General features: G+C 54.5%; 1 long non-coding RNA gene across 4 annotated transcripts; it reads right to left on the reverse strand.

Annotated features, from left to right (window-relative positions):
• Positions 1 to 1,385: 1,385 nt before the first annotated feature.
• Positions 1,386 to 9,942, reverse strand: LOC149127209 (uncharacterized). Of its 4 annotated transcripts, none has more exons than XR_016232926.1 (3): positions 9,786 to 9,942; positions 2,854 to 3,179; positions 1,386 to 2,110 (listed from the first exon to the last, which is right to left on the reverse strand). It is a non-coding gene; the product is annotated as an uncharacterized LOC149127209 (long non-coding RNA). The 4 variants fall into 4 exon arrangements; XR_016232928.1 differs by lacking the exon at positions 9,786 to 9,942 and adding an exon at positions 8,761 to 9,437; XR_016232925.1 differs by lacking the exon at positions 9,786 to 9,942 and adding an exon at positions 8,420 to 8,443.
• Positions 9,943 to 15,519: the final 5,577 nt, after the last annotated feature.

Consider the following 15,519-nt stretch of genomic DNA (forward strand, 5'->3'; position numbering starts at 1 on the left):
GAGCCACAATGCTGGCTCCAATTTAAAAATTATAAAACTTCTCTGCAAAAATTCTTCTTAAATTAAAAAATGGCATGATGGTTGCTTCTGGAGAGAACAGGGAGGAAGTGATTTTCTTTTCTTTTTTATTTATTTATTTTTTGGCAGGCAGAGTGGACAGTGAGAGAGAGACAGACAGAAAGGTCTTCCTTTGCCGTTGGTTCACCCTCCAATGGCCGCCGCTGCAGCCGGCGCACCGCGCTGATCCGATGGCAGGAGCCAGGAGCCAGGTGCTTTTCCTGGTCTCCCATGGGGTGCAGGGCCCAAGCACCTGGGCCATCCTCCACTGCACTCCCTGGCCATAGCAGAGAGCTGGCCTGGAAGAGGGGCAACCGGGACAGAATCCGGAGCCCCGACCGGGACTAGAACCCGGTGTGCCGGCGCCGCAAGGCGGAGGATTAGCCTATTGAGCCGCAGCGCCGGCTGTGATTTTCATTTCTTATATTTCTTTATTGACAGAATGTTATACCGGGAGTTGTTATTCCTTTTATAATTTGGGGAGGAGAGAATTTTCACTGTAGATGTTTCCTGAAACAGTTATAAAAGTCAGATTGCCCAGCGAAAATGCTCCTCAATGTTCTCCATTTTCACAGGACATCTTCCATTTTCAGTGCCTCTGAGATTTATGGCTTGAGAATAATTTCAGCACAAGGATAAGTTTATGAATCGAAACTGCTATTTCTGCTACTCTGCTAAATAAAAGTAAACGACGTGGTATTAAAACTGGATCTCACCAGTGCACTTCCCCGAGGGCGCCAGGCTTTTCATAAAAGACTAGATGGCTATTGCGATTCCATTAAAGTATCATTTTTGTGTTTTTAAGATCAAATATATCACTCTGTAGCCACGGGCAAGTCATAGACTCTAAATAATACTCTCTTCCCAGTGTGTCCTCTCCTGGGAAATACTGGGAGAGAATACCCCGTCTGCAAGTGAGACTGCATTTTCCAAACCGGCTCTGCCATGGCAGACCGTATTGAGGAGCAACTCCTGACCTTGCACTCCTGACCTGGGGTCTCTCCTGACCTTGAACTTTCCCTGGCTGTGGGTCATAATCGCTCCCTTTGTTGATTTCCTCTGACCAGTTTCTGCTTCTTATCACCCCATCAGATGTCAGGATTTTTTTAGTTAATTCACCTTTGCTTTTCCACCACTCTGGGGGCCAACTGTGGGTCAGCTACCAGGCTCAGGCACAGTCAGTATCTGGAATGGAATCATTAGGGCCAGGCATGATCAATACATCTCAATGGGAAATACCAGTTCTTCAGGGCCCGATGTTAATCCTTCCTGAGCAGCGGCCATGTGTCAGACCCTGGCCTGGGCATGCCAGAGAGAGATGAAAAGAGACAAGGGGCGTGGACATGTGGCTCAAGGGGCTGAGCCGCCACCAATGGCATGGGCTTCCCACAGGAGTGCTGGTTCGAGTCCCGGCTGCTCCGTTTCCCACTGAGCTTCCTACTAACACATCCTGGGAGACAGCGGATGATGGCTCAAGTGCCACCCATGTGGGAGATCCGGATGGAGAGCTTGGCCCAGCCCTGGCTGTTGGGGGCATTTGGGACGTGAACCAGCAGAAAGAAATCTTTCTATCTGTGTGTCTTTCAGGTTGATGAAGAATAAATAGACAAATAAACAGACATTTTTTTAAAAAGAGGGGGAGACATGGCTTTCCTTCCCTGGGGAACCCACAACCCCAGGAGGGAGACACCAGACCCAGAGAGCCTGCAGGAGCATGAGGGCAGCTGGGTAATTTATCCCCCAAACGGGACATCTGGGGAGTCAGAAGGAACGCCATTAGAATGACGCCTAGACGAGACAAGCTAATTCAGACTATCCCTGGCTGGAGCGGAAGTTTGTGCAATGCATTAAGGAAACAAACAGGTAGCAGCTGGCTTCCCCAAGATGAAAGTTGCTGTCCTCCATTTCAGATCCCTAGGACTTTAAAAAGTGTGTGTGACTAAGTCCTTTAGCTTGCGAAGGGCCTTTATTCAACCAACCGTTGCATGAAAGTCACTTTTCAAAGCAAGGCTGCCCAGTGTGATTTCTGGAAGTTGGATGGGTGCTTGCGTACCTGGAGAAGGTTAAAGATAATTTATTCCCAGAGTAAGGATGGCATCGATATATTCACTTAATATCAAACGTTAATAAACCAGCTCTAATAGAGTAATTATTTGAAATCTTCCATGCAAATCTTTCTTTTTTCTTTTTTCTTTTTTTTTTCTTTTTTTTTTTTTTTTTGACAGGCAGAGTGGACAGTGAGAGAGAGAGACAGAGAGAAAGGTCTTCCTTTGCCGTTGGTTCACCCTCCAATGGCCGCCGCGGCCAGCGCGCTGCGGCCGGCGCACCACGCTGATCCGATGGCAGGAGCCAGGAGCCAGGTGCTTTTCCTGGTCTCCCATGGGGTGCAGGGCCCAAGCACCTGGGCCATCCTCCACTGCACTCCTTGGCCACAGCAGAGGGCTGGCCTGGAAGAGGGGCAACCGGGACAGAATCCGGCGCCCCGACCGGGACTAGAACCCGGTGTGCCGGCGCCGCTAGGCGGAGGATTAGCCTAGTGAGCCGCGGCGCCGGCCAAATCTTTCTTTTTTCATCTACTGCTTTTCCTAAGATTTCAATCCCAGCCACAGCAGATAATTAGATATGCTTGTCTGGCTTAAGGAGTAAATTGATTTTGCACATAATTCCCCAAAGATCTATACGACGGGCAATTCCATTTCATGCCCCCCCCCCCCCCCCGAATGGCATTAAATAGCACAAGATGTATCTGAAACCACGGGCCGCTAGGGTTTAAAGGAGAAACTTCTAGAAACTCACTTGCTTCACTATCTCCAGCCCCCAACGGCAAACATTTTCTAGACAGACTTGGCAAGAAAGCTGTTGCGTGCGCCTCTCTCGGCGGTGCCTGTCGACACCAAGCCAGCGGCGTGGGCTCAGGCGGGCACCCCGTTCTGTGCACAGAGGCAGCGGGAGGGAGCCCGGGCTGCTTCTCATCCCAGCAAGCCAGTGCACAGGGAGCATGCGCACATCCTTGCATGTGCGACGCGGATGTCCGAGCGGCAGGAGCTTTGAGAGAAGCGCCTGAACACACGTGACGTGATATCTTCATCAACAGGGGCCAGCCCGGATGCCAGATTCAGGCTCTACAGGAAAGGAGGGCTGGGTCAGGCGCTAACTCTGAGCATCCACCCGGGTCTCTAAGCCCCTCCCCACCAGAAGAGCCCGAGTCCCGTCCACAGCCTGGAAGGAATGTGCCACTGGGAGCAGCTGATGCAATTTTCTTTTGCAATGAGCTTCCGGTGCCAATGGATGTGCCCACAGGGCAGTGGGAGGCTGCAAAGGACGAAATGCTATAATCCCTATTTGGATATCCAGGGCTCCACCCTGGCCTGTGACTCCATCCCACATGGGCACCGGTTTGAATCCTGGCTGCTTCTCTTCCGATCCAGCTCTCTGCTATGGCCTGGGAAAGCAGTAGAAGATGGCCCAAGTCCTTGGGCCCCTGCACACGCATGGGAGACCTGGAAGGAGCTCCAGGTTCCTGGCTTCAGATCAGCACGGCTCTGGCCGTTGCAGCCAATTGGGGAGTGAACCAACGGATGGAAGACCTCTCTCTCTCTCTCTCTCTCTGCCTCTCCTTCTCTCTGTGTGTAACTCTGACTTTCAAATAAATCTTAAAAAAAAAAAGGCATAAAACTTCAGGGTAATACCATAAGACCCCAGGGGTCACCTACATCACCTCACTTCCTAACAAATAATGATTATTTCCACCCCCAAAATAATGATTACTACTATTAATATGCATTAAGAAGGTAGACTCAGGTTTGCTGAGGTCAGAGGTGTCATTTTTAGGGCCCTCTTTAAGAAAAGGAACACACAATTATGATGACGAAATGAAATGAAGCGGCCACTGTGACGGCATCCTGAGGGCCCTCAGTGTTGGTTTTTTTTGTTTGTTTGTTTGTTTTTTGTTTTTTTGTTTTTTTTTTGACAGGCAGAGTGGACAGTGAGAGAGAGAGAGAGACAGAGAGAAAGGTCTTCCTTTGCCGTTGGTTCACCCTCCAATGGCCGCCGCGGCCGGTGTGCTGTGGCCGGCACACCGCACTGATCCGAAGCCAGGAGCCAGGTGCTTCTCCTGGTCTCCCATGGGGTGCAGGGCCCAAGCACTTGGGCCATCCTCCACTGCACTCCCTGGCCACAGCAGAGAGCTGGACTGGAGGAGGGGCAACCGGGACAGAATCCGGCGCCCTGATCGGGACTAGAACCCGGTGTGCCGGCGCCTAGTGAGCCACGGTGTCGGCCCCTCAGTGGGTTTTGCAAGGGCCTGTGCAACTGAGTGGCTTGTAGCTTAAGTGCCATTAGCTTTAAGGAAAGTCCACTCTTAGAAAAAAAAAAAAACCTTTATTTTTATATATCTGAAAAGCAGAGAGCAACATAGAGAGAGTGAGAGAGAGATTTCACATCTGCTGGTTCACTCCCCAAGGGCTGGGCCAGGCTGAAGCCCGGAGCCAGGATCTCCACGTGGGCTTCCACTGCCTTCCCAGGCGCATCAGCAGGGAGCTGGATCCGGAGAGGAGCAGCCGGCACTCATGAAATATGAGGCAAGGAAACGCTGAGTTGAAATCACACTGGAACCCTGTTGGAGGGACTGAGCCTTTAGCCTAGTGGTTAAGACACCAGCTGGGGCGCGCATGTCCCAGACTGGAGGACCTGGGTTCTATGCCCAGCTCTGGGTCCTCTCTCCAGCTACCTGCTGATGCAGACCCTGGGAGGCAGTGGTGATGGCTCGGTGGCTGAGTTCTTGCCATCCACGTGGGAGACCTGGACTGGGTGCCCGGCTCCTAGTCTGGCCCCTTGCCCAGCCAGGGGCTGCTACAGGCACTTGCAAAAGGAACCAGTAGGCCGGCGCCGTGGCTCACTAGGCTAATCCTCCACCTGCGGCGCCAGCACCCCAGATTCTAGTCCTGGTCAGGGCGCCGGTTCTGTCCCGATTGCTCCTCTTCCAGTCCAGCTCTCTGCTGTGGCTGGGGAAGGCAGTGGAGGATGGCCCAAGTGCTTGGGCCCTGCACCCCCTGGGAGACCAGGAGGAAACACCTGGCTCCTGGCTTCGGATCGGCACAGCGCCGGCCCTTTCTCTCTGTCTCTCTCTCTCTCTCTCTCTAACTCTGCCTGTCAAAAAAAAAAAAAAAAAAAAAGAACCAGCGAATGGCAGCTCAGTTCCCTGCTTCTCCCTCCCTCTCTCTCTCCCCCTCCCTCTCAAATAAATACATTTGTAGAAAGAGAAAACCTACTTGTGAAAGGGCAAGCAGTAATGGATGCATTTCCACTAGGAAGACGTGGTTTCTGGGGTTCACAGGGAGTTGACCACTATCTCACCTCCCTGCTCTGCCCCAGGCCTGCCCTAGTGAGAGACACTTCCTCGCAGTGAGGCCACTGGACACAACTGTAATCTAAAAAGAGATAAAAATAGTGTCTGTCCCACTCCCTCCACCGCCACATCTAAAAAATAAGTCTTGCTCTGATGATAACAAGGACCTTGGATCCAAAGATGTATTGATAAGGAGAATGACAGGGCCATCCCCCCAGGAGACGGGATCAGTGGTCCATTTCCTTATGTCATCCGGGAAGTGTTTATTAAGTCAGGATAATGACCCTGGGCTGTCTTCGCTCTACCCTCTCCCATTCTGCTCTGGGTACCAGGCCTCCCTGGACAGACTGCCAGGGGCTGCCCGCATCAGCCAGGGGGTGCAGGCTGGGGGGTTGGTTCTCCCAGCCTCTGCCTTGCAAGGCTGGCTGCCTCTGCTTCCGTGACTTGTCCCTGTCACCAGCACCTCCACACAGCCTCTCTGTGCAAGGACAGCTCCCTCCCGGGAATAACTCTGGGCCACTGCACACACACACACACACACACACACACACCCCGTGTGGTTTCTCCCCATTCTCACAACCTCCCACATGCAAGGGGACTTCAAAAAGTTTATAGAAGGGGCTGGCGCTGTGGTGTAGCAGGTAAAACCGCCACCTGAGATGCCAGCATCCGATATGGGCGCCGGTTCGAGTCCCGGCAGCTCCGCTTCCCATCCAGCTCTCTGCTGTGGCCTGGGAAAGCAGTAGAAGATGGCCCAAGTCCTTGGGTCCCTGCACCTGTGTAGGAGACCCAGAAGAAGCTCCTGGCTCCTGACTTCAGATCAGCCCAGCTCCGGCCATTGCAGCCATTTGGGGAGTGAACCGGCAGATGGAAGACCTCTCTGTCTCTCCCTCTCTCTGTAACTCTATCTTTCAAATAAATAAAAATAAATCTTTTTTTTTAAGAAAGATTCCACGCAAAAGCCAGCAGCATCAGGTGTCAGAAGGCCCTGCAGGCCCGCAGGGCTTGAGCACAGATAAGGGCGAGAGTCCAGGAGTCCTGGGCTTTTACTATGTGCAGGCACCAGTCTCTAACTTGCTCAATGCTCACAAAAACCCAGGTAGGCACTGGGGGCTATTCTCAGCCCCATTTTTCAGATGCTCTAGTTGAAAAAGCTAAGAGTAGCTGTTTTGGGTACCTGTCGCTTTGTAGAAAATCGCCCCCAAACTTGTAAAACTAACCAGGATTTGATTGCACATAGGGACACTAAGGACCAGGAGTTCGGCCAGTGCGGGCCTGTCTTTGCTCTGTAAGGTTGGAGAATCATCGGGAAAGACTCACTAGCCGGGGGCTAGAATAACCCGAAGGCCTTCTCAGGTCACATGGTTGGCCCTGGCCCTCGGGCGAGATGGCCTGATCAGCAGACTCAGCCAGCACAGCCACACAGCCCGGAGGCCTCGGGATAGTCAGATTCCAACTCAGCAGCTCAGGGCTTCCAGCGTGAGTGGTCTAGGGTTAAGCTCCCACTTAGGAGACTCCTATCCCGCATTGGAGCGCTGTTCCACTTCCAATCCAGCCTTCTGCTGGTGCGCCTGGGAAGGCAACAGATGATGGCCAAGTGCTTGCCATCCTGTGAAAGTCCCAGATGGAAGTCCCAACTCCTGCTTCATCTGGCCCAGCCCAGGATGTCGTGGCTACTAGGGGCATGAACCAGGGGGTGGAAGATCTCTCTCTTTGTCTCTCTCTCTCTCTCTCTCTCTGTCAAATAAGAAACTAAAACAAGAAAGAAGATCAAGTGAACAGCCAGTGGGCAAGGCTAAAGCTGCCTCTCTTTTTATGAGCTTGCATCAGAAGGAACACGGTGTCACATCCCCCACGGTCAACATTCAAGGGCGTGCGAGAGAACACAGATCTCACATCCTGGTGGGAGGGTCAAGGACCTTGCAGACGGAACATGAAGGGGACCCCAGCTGATGTCTGAGCTTAGCCACTGCTTCACTGGGAGTGACCTGCAAAATTCAATCCCACACCTGGGCTTCGTGTAGTCCTGTAGACTTCACGAATCAGTGCCTCATTGGCGATGATTAAGCAGGTGTTTCTATCTCTGTCCCACAACTTAAGAACCCAAGGTAGCTCGGAGACTTAAGGAACTTCCCCAAAGTGAACTCTGAGCTCCTGACCCAAGCTTTCCAGCCGTCTCCAGGAAAGGCTTTGCCCGGTAGCCTGGGCTGTGGTGTGCAGGCGCCGGGCCCGTCACCTTTCACTTCTCCCAGGGGCAGGCATTTGGTGTAGCAGTGAAAGTTGGGATGCCCTGGGCCCCATCAGAGTGCCTGTGTGAGTGCAGGCTCCTTCCGGTCTGAGCTGCCTTCTAACGAATGTTCGAGAAACAGTGGCGAGGACTGAAGTCGCTGGGTCCCTGCCACCCGTACAGGAGACCCACATTGAGCTTCAGACTCCTCACCCAGGCCCCGCCCTCGCTGTTGTAGACAACTGGGGAGTGAACCAGCAGGTGGGAGCATGCTCTGTCTCTCTGCTTTTTAAATAAATGAATGAATAAAAATTTGCATTGGAGCTTGATTCCTTTGGGCTTGAAGGCGTTTGGTCCCGTGCACACTAGGTGGTAGATCCTCTGTGGAAATCGCACACAGTGAGCGGGAACCGTTGTTACTGGGGCAGCGCTGTAGCACAGCGGGCTAAGTTCCGGCCTACAGTGCGGGTATCCCATATGGACATCAGATCCCAGCTGCTCCACCTCCGATCCAGCTCCTTCTAATGTGCCTGGGAAAGCAGCAGAAGACGGTCCAAGTCCCCAAGTCCCTGCACCCACGTGGGAGACCCGGAAGAAGCTCCTGGCTCCTGGTTTCAGCCTGGCCTAGCCCTGGCTATTGTGGCCATTTGGGGAGTGAACCAGCGAATGGAAGACCTCTCTCTCTCTCTCTCTCTCTGTCTCTTTCTCTCTGTCTCTCCACTCTCTGTAACTATGCCTTTCAAATAAATAAATAAATCTTTAAAAAAAAAAAAAAAAACTGTTGTTACCTGTTCCTGCTCAAAGGGTGTGGCTTAGGCAGAGCCCTGCCTGGAGGCAGGAGGGGCTTACAGGGCACAGGGAGAAGGTCAAGGGCACAGAAACAGCATCAGTGAAAGGCAGACGGAGCCAAGGCTATGCACACACCTCGCTGCATGCAAGGCTCTCGCGGTGTTACCTCCCATCCCAGGGCTCGTCTAGAGCTTGACGTTGGCACTCCTTCCAGAAGAGGTGGGGACCGGTACCCCTTTTCCTCACTCTGACCTGATCTATGGCTGACAACCAGAAGAAGGTAAAGAAAGCAACCCCTTGTGCCCTCCCAGGCCAGGTCAGAAAGATCACCTGGCTCTACCTGGTTCTCCTGGGATGCTCGCAGGTGCATGGAGGAAGCCCAACTTCCCGAAGATGGCCAGGAAGGCTCTCTACTCGACAGTCCCAGCAGGGCCCCCTCCCTGCCTTCTCCACCAAGACGCAGGCGTGAGTGATACTGTGTGGGATCCTCCAGACCCACCCATCCACCTGCTGAGCAGCCTCAACGGACAGGATCACACTGACCCAGCGAACCTGAGCTATCGTAAAATGCGGGGTGTTTCACACACCGCACTGCATGTTGGGTAGTTTAGTAAACAGCATTAATGATGTGACACACAGCTTGACATCCGGTACCATATGGTAACCATTATTATTTCCGGATTAGGAAGCCGGGGGAGGGGTAGTTCAACAACTCGCCTGGCCCTGCCCTGCCGCCAATAGCTGGGACCATAACCCAGTGCTCCAAGGCTGGCGGTCTCCGCCCCCGGCTGATCCTAGAGAGTGAGGGGAGCCTGGCCCCAGCCTGCACGATGCCAAGGAGAAGCACTGTGTCCCTTAGGCTTTGTGGGGGCCAGGCTGTTCCCGCGTCGCTAATTATGAAAGCAAGAGCTCTCCCTCGGGTCCAAGGCCCAGAATCCAGCACCTGCCACTGTGGCTTTGGCCTCCAAAGACTTGAGGAAAACCATTTGTTTGCACGTTTGTCCCTTGTGCCTCTCGGTTTCACAAAAGACGGGAGAGAGTCAGAGGTTCAAGGCGGCTTCCGTCCCCCAAGACTGACAATTCCATCCTTTCTGATGTGTGTGCCCTATGGCTTGGACACACTATCCACTCTGTCTTCCGCAGGCCACCCAGCCCCGCAGCAAATCCTACTGACTGCGTGTTGAAATAGATCCAGCATCTAACCCCTGCCACCTTCTCCCAGGCGATGACGGAGCCACCACACCACTCTCCTGCAGGATTGCAGTCGCCTCCCCACCAGGCTCCCACTTCCTGCCCCCCTTGACCAGAGACCCCTAACGAGACCGTGTCTGGGTGAGCGTTCAGCTGAGGCGCTCATGGACTCACCTGGGTCCCATGCCCTGCTCTGCTCTGGCTCCAACTTCCTGTCAGTGCAAACCCGGAGAGGCCGTGCTGATGGCTCAAGTAGTTGAGTCCCCGGCCACCTACAAGGGAGGCCTGAATTCCCAGCTTCTAGCTTCAGCGTTTGGGTAGCAAAACAGCGCACGGGTCCTTCCCTGTCTCTCTCCCTCCCTCTCCCCGCCCCCACCCCATCCTGCCTCTCAAACAGATAAAGACAGGCCCATGTCTGAATGTGTGTCTCCTCCGCTCACCCCCGTCTGTCCTTGCCTGCACTGGCTTGCTCCCCTCCCGCCACCGGCACCATGGCTTCCTCCCCCCCAACCCGGGAGGCCTCTCCTTGGGGCCTCTGCTCTCCCGTTCCCTACGCCCCGGGAGACTCTGTCCCAGAGCTCCCCAGGGCGAGCTTCACGGCTCCTCCTCGCAGGCTTTGTGGAGCTGATGCCACTCCCCAGGGGCTTCCTCCAGGCCATCCCAGGTGCACCCCCCCCCCCCCCCGTGCCAGGGGGTCTTCAAGAAATTCATGAAAATGTGGATCAAGGAAGCCTGCATGGATTTCAATTGCTCTGCGCTAAATAATAAGATAAAGTAGAAGATAAACTTCTTTTTTACTCCCATGTCCCCCAAATTTTTGAAGACCTCTGGCGCTCCCTACACAGCTCTGTGTCTCTGCAGCGGACTTATTCCCGCCTCTGACTGATTCTGGCCTCCCTCCCTGGGAGGGACGGGACGCTGGCTGTGTTTACCCACTCTGCAGCTAGCACGCACTTTACTGTGAAATGGACACTCGGCGCAGTTACTTCCCGAATGGTCCTGGACAGATTCAGTCTCGGAGTCTCTCGAACGTCAGGAGAACTTCTGCTCTGATGAACGCGGTTCGGGTATGACCTTGCAGACAATCTCGGTGGGGCGGAGAGGCGAGGAGGGGGTCCCAGGTCGCCAGGCTCCGAGCAAGGTAAGGCCTTTTGCTTTGGGCGGCCAGAGTGGAAAACCAGGACCTCCAACCTCCGACAGCTGGAGCTGGACGCCCATCTCAAGCTACACGCTTGTAACACTGTAGCCATTATTCAAGTCCCACCAACGCACCAACACGCCTGCCCTCCGCCCTGCATTGAGAGCCAGCTGCTTGCCAAGCGCTGTCCTAGTGAAACAGAATATCCTGAAGACCCTCCGTGCAGAGGAAAGAGCACCGGGTAAGTGCTGACTCTAACAAGGTCATTTCAGAACCAGGGTGCGAGCCATCGCCGCGGCTCACTGGGCTAATCCTCTGTCTGCGGCGCCGGCACACCGGGTTCTAGTCCCTGTCAGGGCACCGGATTCTGTCCTGGTTGCTCCTCTTCCAGGCCAGCTCTCTGCTGTGGCCCGGGAGTGCAGTGGAGGATGGCCCAAGTGCTTGGGCCCTGCACCCCATGGGAGACCAGGATAAGTGCCTGGCTCCTGGCTTCAGATCGGCGCGGTGCGCCAGCTGTAACAGCCATCTGGGGGGTGAACCAATGGAAGGAAGACCTTTCTCTCTCTCACTCCACCTGTTAAGGTGTAGTGTGACGGGTGTTGTGGTGCAGCAGGTTAAGCCACCACTAGTGACACCAGCACACCATAACAGAGGGTTCCTTTGAGTCCATCTGGTCTACCTCCAGCTAATGTGCCTGGGAAAGCAGTGGATGGTGGCCCATGGACATGGGACTCTGCTACACAGGTGGGAGATCTCATGGAATTCCTGGCTCCTGGTCCAGCTCTGGACATTGAGGAATGGACCAATGGATGAAAGATCTGTGTCTCTCCCTTTCTCTATATCACTCTGCCTTTCAAATAATTTTATAAAATTACAGTGTTGTGCCTCGCCCAATGGTGACCTAAGGATTGCTATGAGTATCTCTTAGGTGGGTCTAGAAAGAACTCAGAGAGCACAGGTTTGCATGGCGCCATTTGTTTTAAAGGATTCATTTTATTTATTTGAAAGGCAAGGTGTTAGAGAGAGAGAATCTTCCATCTGCTGGTTCATTCCCCACGTGACAGGATGGCCAAGGTTGGGCAGGCTGAAGCCAGGAGCCAGGAGCTTCCTGCAGGTCTCCCACATGGGTGCAGGGGTCCAAGCACTTGGGCCATCCTCTGCTGCTTTCCCGGGCACATTAGCAGGGAGCTGGATCAGAAGTAGTGCAGCCAGGAGTCGAACTGGAGCCCACATGAGATGGTGGCACTATAGGCCCCAGCTTAACCCACTGTGCCCCAGCACCACCCCCGTTACAACAGTTTACACTCACTGTATGTGATTTCCATAGAGGATCCTACCACCTAGCATGCCCAGGACCAAAAGCCTTCAAACCCAAAGGAATCAAACTCCAATGTAAATTTTTATTCATTCATATGAATAATCCATATGCAATGCTATGTGGCAGGCGGCAGTTTAACCCACTAACCAACAATGCCTGCCCCTTGAATTGGGTCTTGAAGCATGCATAGGAGTTCATCGGGCAGAGACAGGCAGGCAGAGTGATCCCGACAAATACCACCACATCTGCAAAGAGAAAGCCACCCCTGGTCTAAAAATTCAAAGTGAACAAACTGGTCTTAGTTCAGACTTTCCCTGGAAGCAGATCCGAGAGAAAGATTTGAACCAGAGTAGTTTATTTTGGACTCTGAAGGGAACACGGGGAGAGAACTGGGAAGTGGCAACAGGAAGAGAAAGTGGCAATAAAGCGAGCATTGTGAGGTTAGCCAGCGCGTGGGCACCCGGCGCTCAGTGTGCACACTCCCACCCCACGGTGGGGGCGGGGGGAAGCTGCTGAGAGCTGTGTCCTGGCTGGGACAGGCGTCCCTTCCCCCGCTTCCCACCAACCAGGATGGCAAAGGGAGGCGGCTTTCCTGAGCCAATCCAGGCCCACTGCGGAGCTGCGGGGCGGGGTACAGCCTCAGAGCCAGCCCTCCCTGCGCCAACTCAACCTTCAGCTTGGAGGAAGAGCTGAGGTCTGTGGCTGCCGGATCGGGGGAGGTGACCAAGGTCTCCGTCCATCCGCTCAGTCTTCTATCTCCGACTCTGCCCTCGTTCCCCAGTCACTGAGCTGGAGACACCTGCCTCCCTCGGATTGAAGTCCTCTCCTTTTGAGTTTCGTCATCTGCCTCAGCCCGTTGTAGGAAATGTGATTCTGCTCGGCGAGAAGAAGCAGGAGGGCGCGGGGCAGACTGCAGGTGACATGGAGCAGCCCAGGACGAGGGTGCGGGGATGGGTCCCAGGAGAGGCTGATTAAAGCAAAGGGCCCCTCCCCCGGGAGGTCTCCCTTGCCATCAAAGGAGGATTGTTCCCAGCCCTGTGGTCCTAGCACGTGAACGTGAACATGGGCAGATCGATTGGGCTTCAGTTTCCGCAGCTCATAGCAGGGCAGGGCAGAAACTGACGAGTAGCCCGGAGGCGAAGACCTTAAGAGAATAGGAAATCTTTTTCCCCCAGGCAGAGACAGCAAATCAGTAGCAAAGCAACACACGAAGGAGAGGACCCGGACACCTTCAAAAGGCGGCGTGGGAGAGGAAGGGAAGCCCAGGTGACACCCAGAGAAAGGGCAGGCACTGGGGCTATTTACCGTCCTTAAGCCTACATCAAACACCCAACAGGATAATCGCTTGCTTGGAATTTGCTGTCCTAATAGCGGAGTGTGGGGGAAGGGAGGACCCTGTGGCCCCGGCTGTCTCCGATTTGGCTGTCCACTACAGTCACCCAGGCAGCTCTTTAGCAGCCCAGGACCGGAAATATACTTTGGACCCATTACATCGGGACCCCTGGATAGGAGACCCGGCCTCCGCATTTGCAAATCTCCCCAGCTGACCCCACAGTGCACCCAAGTTCAAGAACAGGGTCTTCAAGGAGACTTTGCTGCTCCACTTCTGCAGCGCACAAAGCACCCAGGGATCTGCTGAAGATGCAGCTCGGACTGGTGCTGCTGGCCTGGCGCGATGCGCAGGTGGTGCTGAGGCCTTGGTCTGTGGCCCGGCTCTTCGCGGAGCAGGCCTGCCGGTGTGTCTCCAACACCACAGGGAACGGGGCCATTGGGCAGCCAGAGAGTGGAGGGGCAGCTGTTCGGGACACTCGGCTCCCTGCTCCCAACCTTGCCCAAAGGGCTGCCTCCGCAGCTGAGCCACACTGCCAGCGTCTGACCACGGCTGACCAATCCTCACCAGGACCACTCTGCAAAATGCTGAAGAAGCAGGCACTCTGGGGTGGGGCTTGGACTGGGATGTCCCCCAGGTGAGGCCGTTCTGTGGGAGTGGCCTCGCCCTGAATCCCCAGGGTTCCAGCACTGGCCACGGTTGATTTGCCGGGGGTGGGGCATGGGCGTACGCTATCCGCCTGGACGCTTTTCCTGGAGGATGGGGTGTGAGATGCAGAATCCAGCTTTGGCTGCCCCTGTTACTGCAGGAAACAGTAGAGACTGTTATTCCTGGTCTCCTGCAGAAAACGGGCAGGGCGGCACCACAGTGCCTGGGGCCCAAGAGGTCTCCAGGTAGTGCTGGTGTAGGCAGACAGTGAGGTACCCGGCGGGCACAGGTGGGGCACAGACCTCCCTGGAGCCCCAAGGACTTCGCATATCTGAACAACCACCGGGTTGGAAAGGAGCCTCATTGTCAGCCATGTTGTCCCTGCCTTGTGAAATCACCGTAACAGATCCAAACGGGCTTTGTTAGAAGAGACGTGGAAACCCCACCTCATTCCCAGAACTCGCCTCCCTAGCTCATGAATATTCCACCCCTCATTATAAGGTAAAAGAAAACCTCCTCTGACCCTCCAGGCAGACCCCCCCCACACGCACACATCTGCACACTGCCCTGTCTCGTGAGTGTTCTTTCTCTCTTTTTAAAAGATTTTATTTATTTGAGAGAGTTACAGAGAGGGAGAGGGAGAGACAGAGAGAAAAGTCTTCCATCCGCTGGTTCCCTCCCCAAATGGTCACAATAGCCAGGGCTGTGCTGATCCGAAGCCAGGAGCCACGTGCTTCTTCCTGGTCTCCCATGTGGGTGCAGGGGCCCAAGGACTTGGGCCATCCTCCACTGCCTTCCCAGGCAGAGAGCTGGATCAGAAGAGGAGCAGCCGGGACTCGAACCGGCGCCCGCATGGGACACTGGCGCTTCAGGCCAGGGCTTTAACCTGCTGCGCCACAGCGTTGGCCCCCACCTTTGTGTCTCGAAGAGGGCCAGCTTCCCAGCTAGGGGCTTCACACGACTGCCCTGCAACCTGGAAGGTCCCACGTGCCCAGCCAGCAGCCAGCGCGCCCTCCACCTTCGACCCTCCTCTTTTAAAATCCATGCAAACCGAGAAGGTATTTTGCAAGTTTCAAGAAGAAGGGCTTCTGGGGTCTCAGTCGGTGCTATTTGTAGAGGAACCATCGCCTTGAGCTTCTGCAGCTGTGCCTTCTAAATCCGGCCATCTGTTGATGTTAGGGGTAAAATTGCTTGTCTGGCCCGTTTTCTCAACTATCAAATGGAACTCAGCGTACGATCAAACGATCAAACGGCTTTGGAGAGGAACTAATAAAAGGTTATGAATCACCACGCGGATGCCGCAGCAGTGCTGCTGTGGGTGAGTCACCTCCTGGAGGCATTGCTGCAGGGGAGTGAACGGAGGTGTTTGGAGAAGAACGCCTTTGGAAATCCCGGGCTGGCCACCTGTGTCATCCTAGGCAAAGGGCTGAGCCACACTGGCCGCGGACGCTGGCGGCGCTGCTCTGCAGAACTC

Source organism: Oryctolagus cuniculus, chromosome 4 (assembly GCF_051225735.1).
Source record: "Oryctolagus cuniculus isolate XC-2025 breed Fujian yellow rabbit chromosome 4, ASM5122573v1, whole genome shotgun sequence".
Lineage (NCBI taxonomy): Eukaryota > Metazoa > Chordata > Mammalia > Lagomorpha > Leporidae > Oryctolagus > Oryctolagus cuniculus.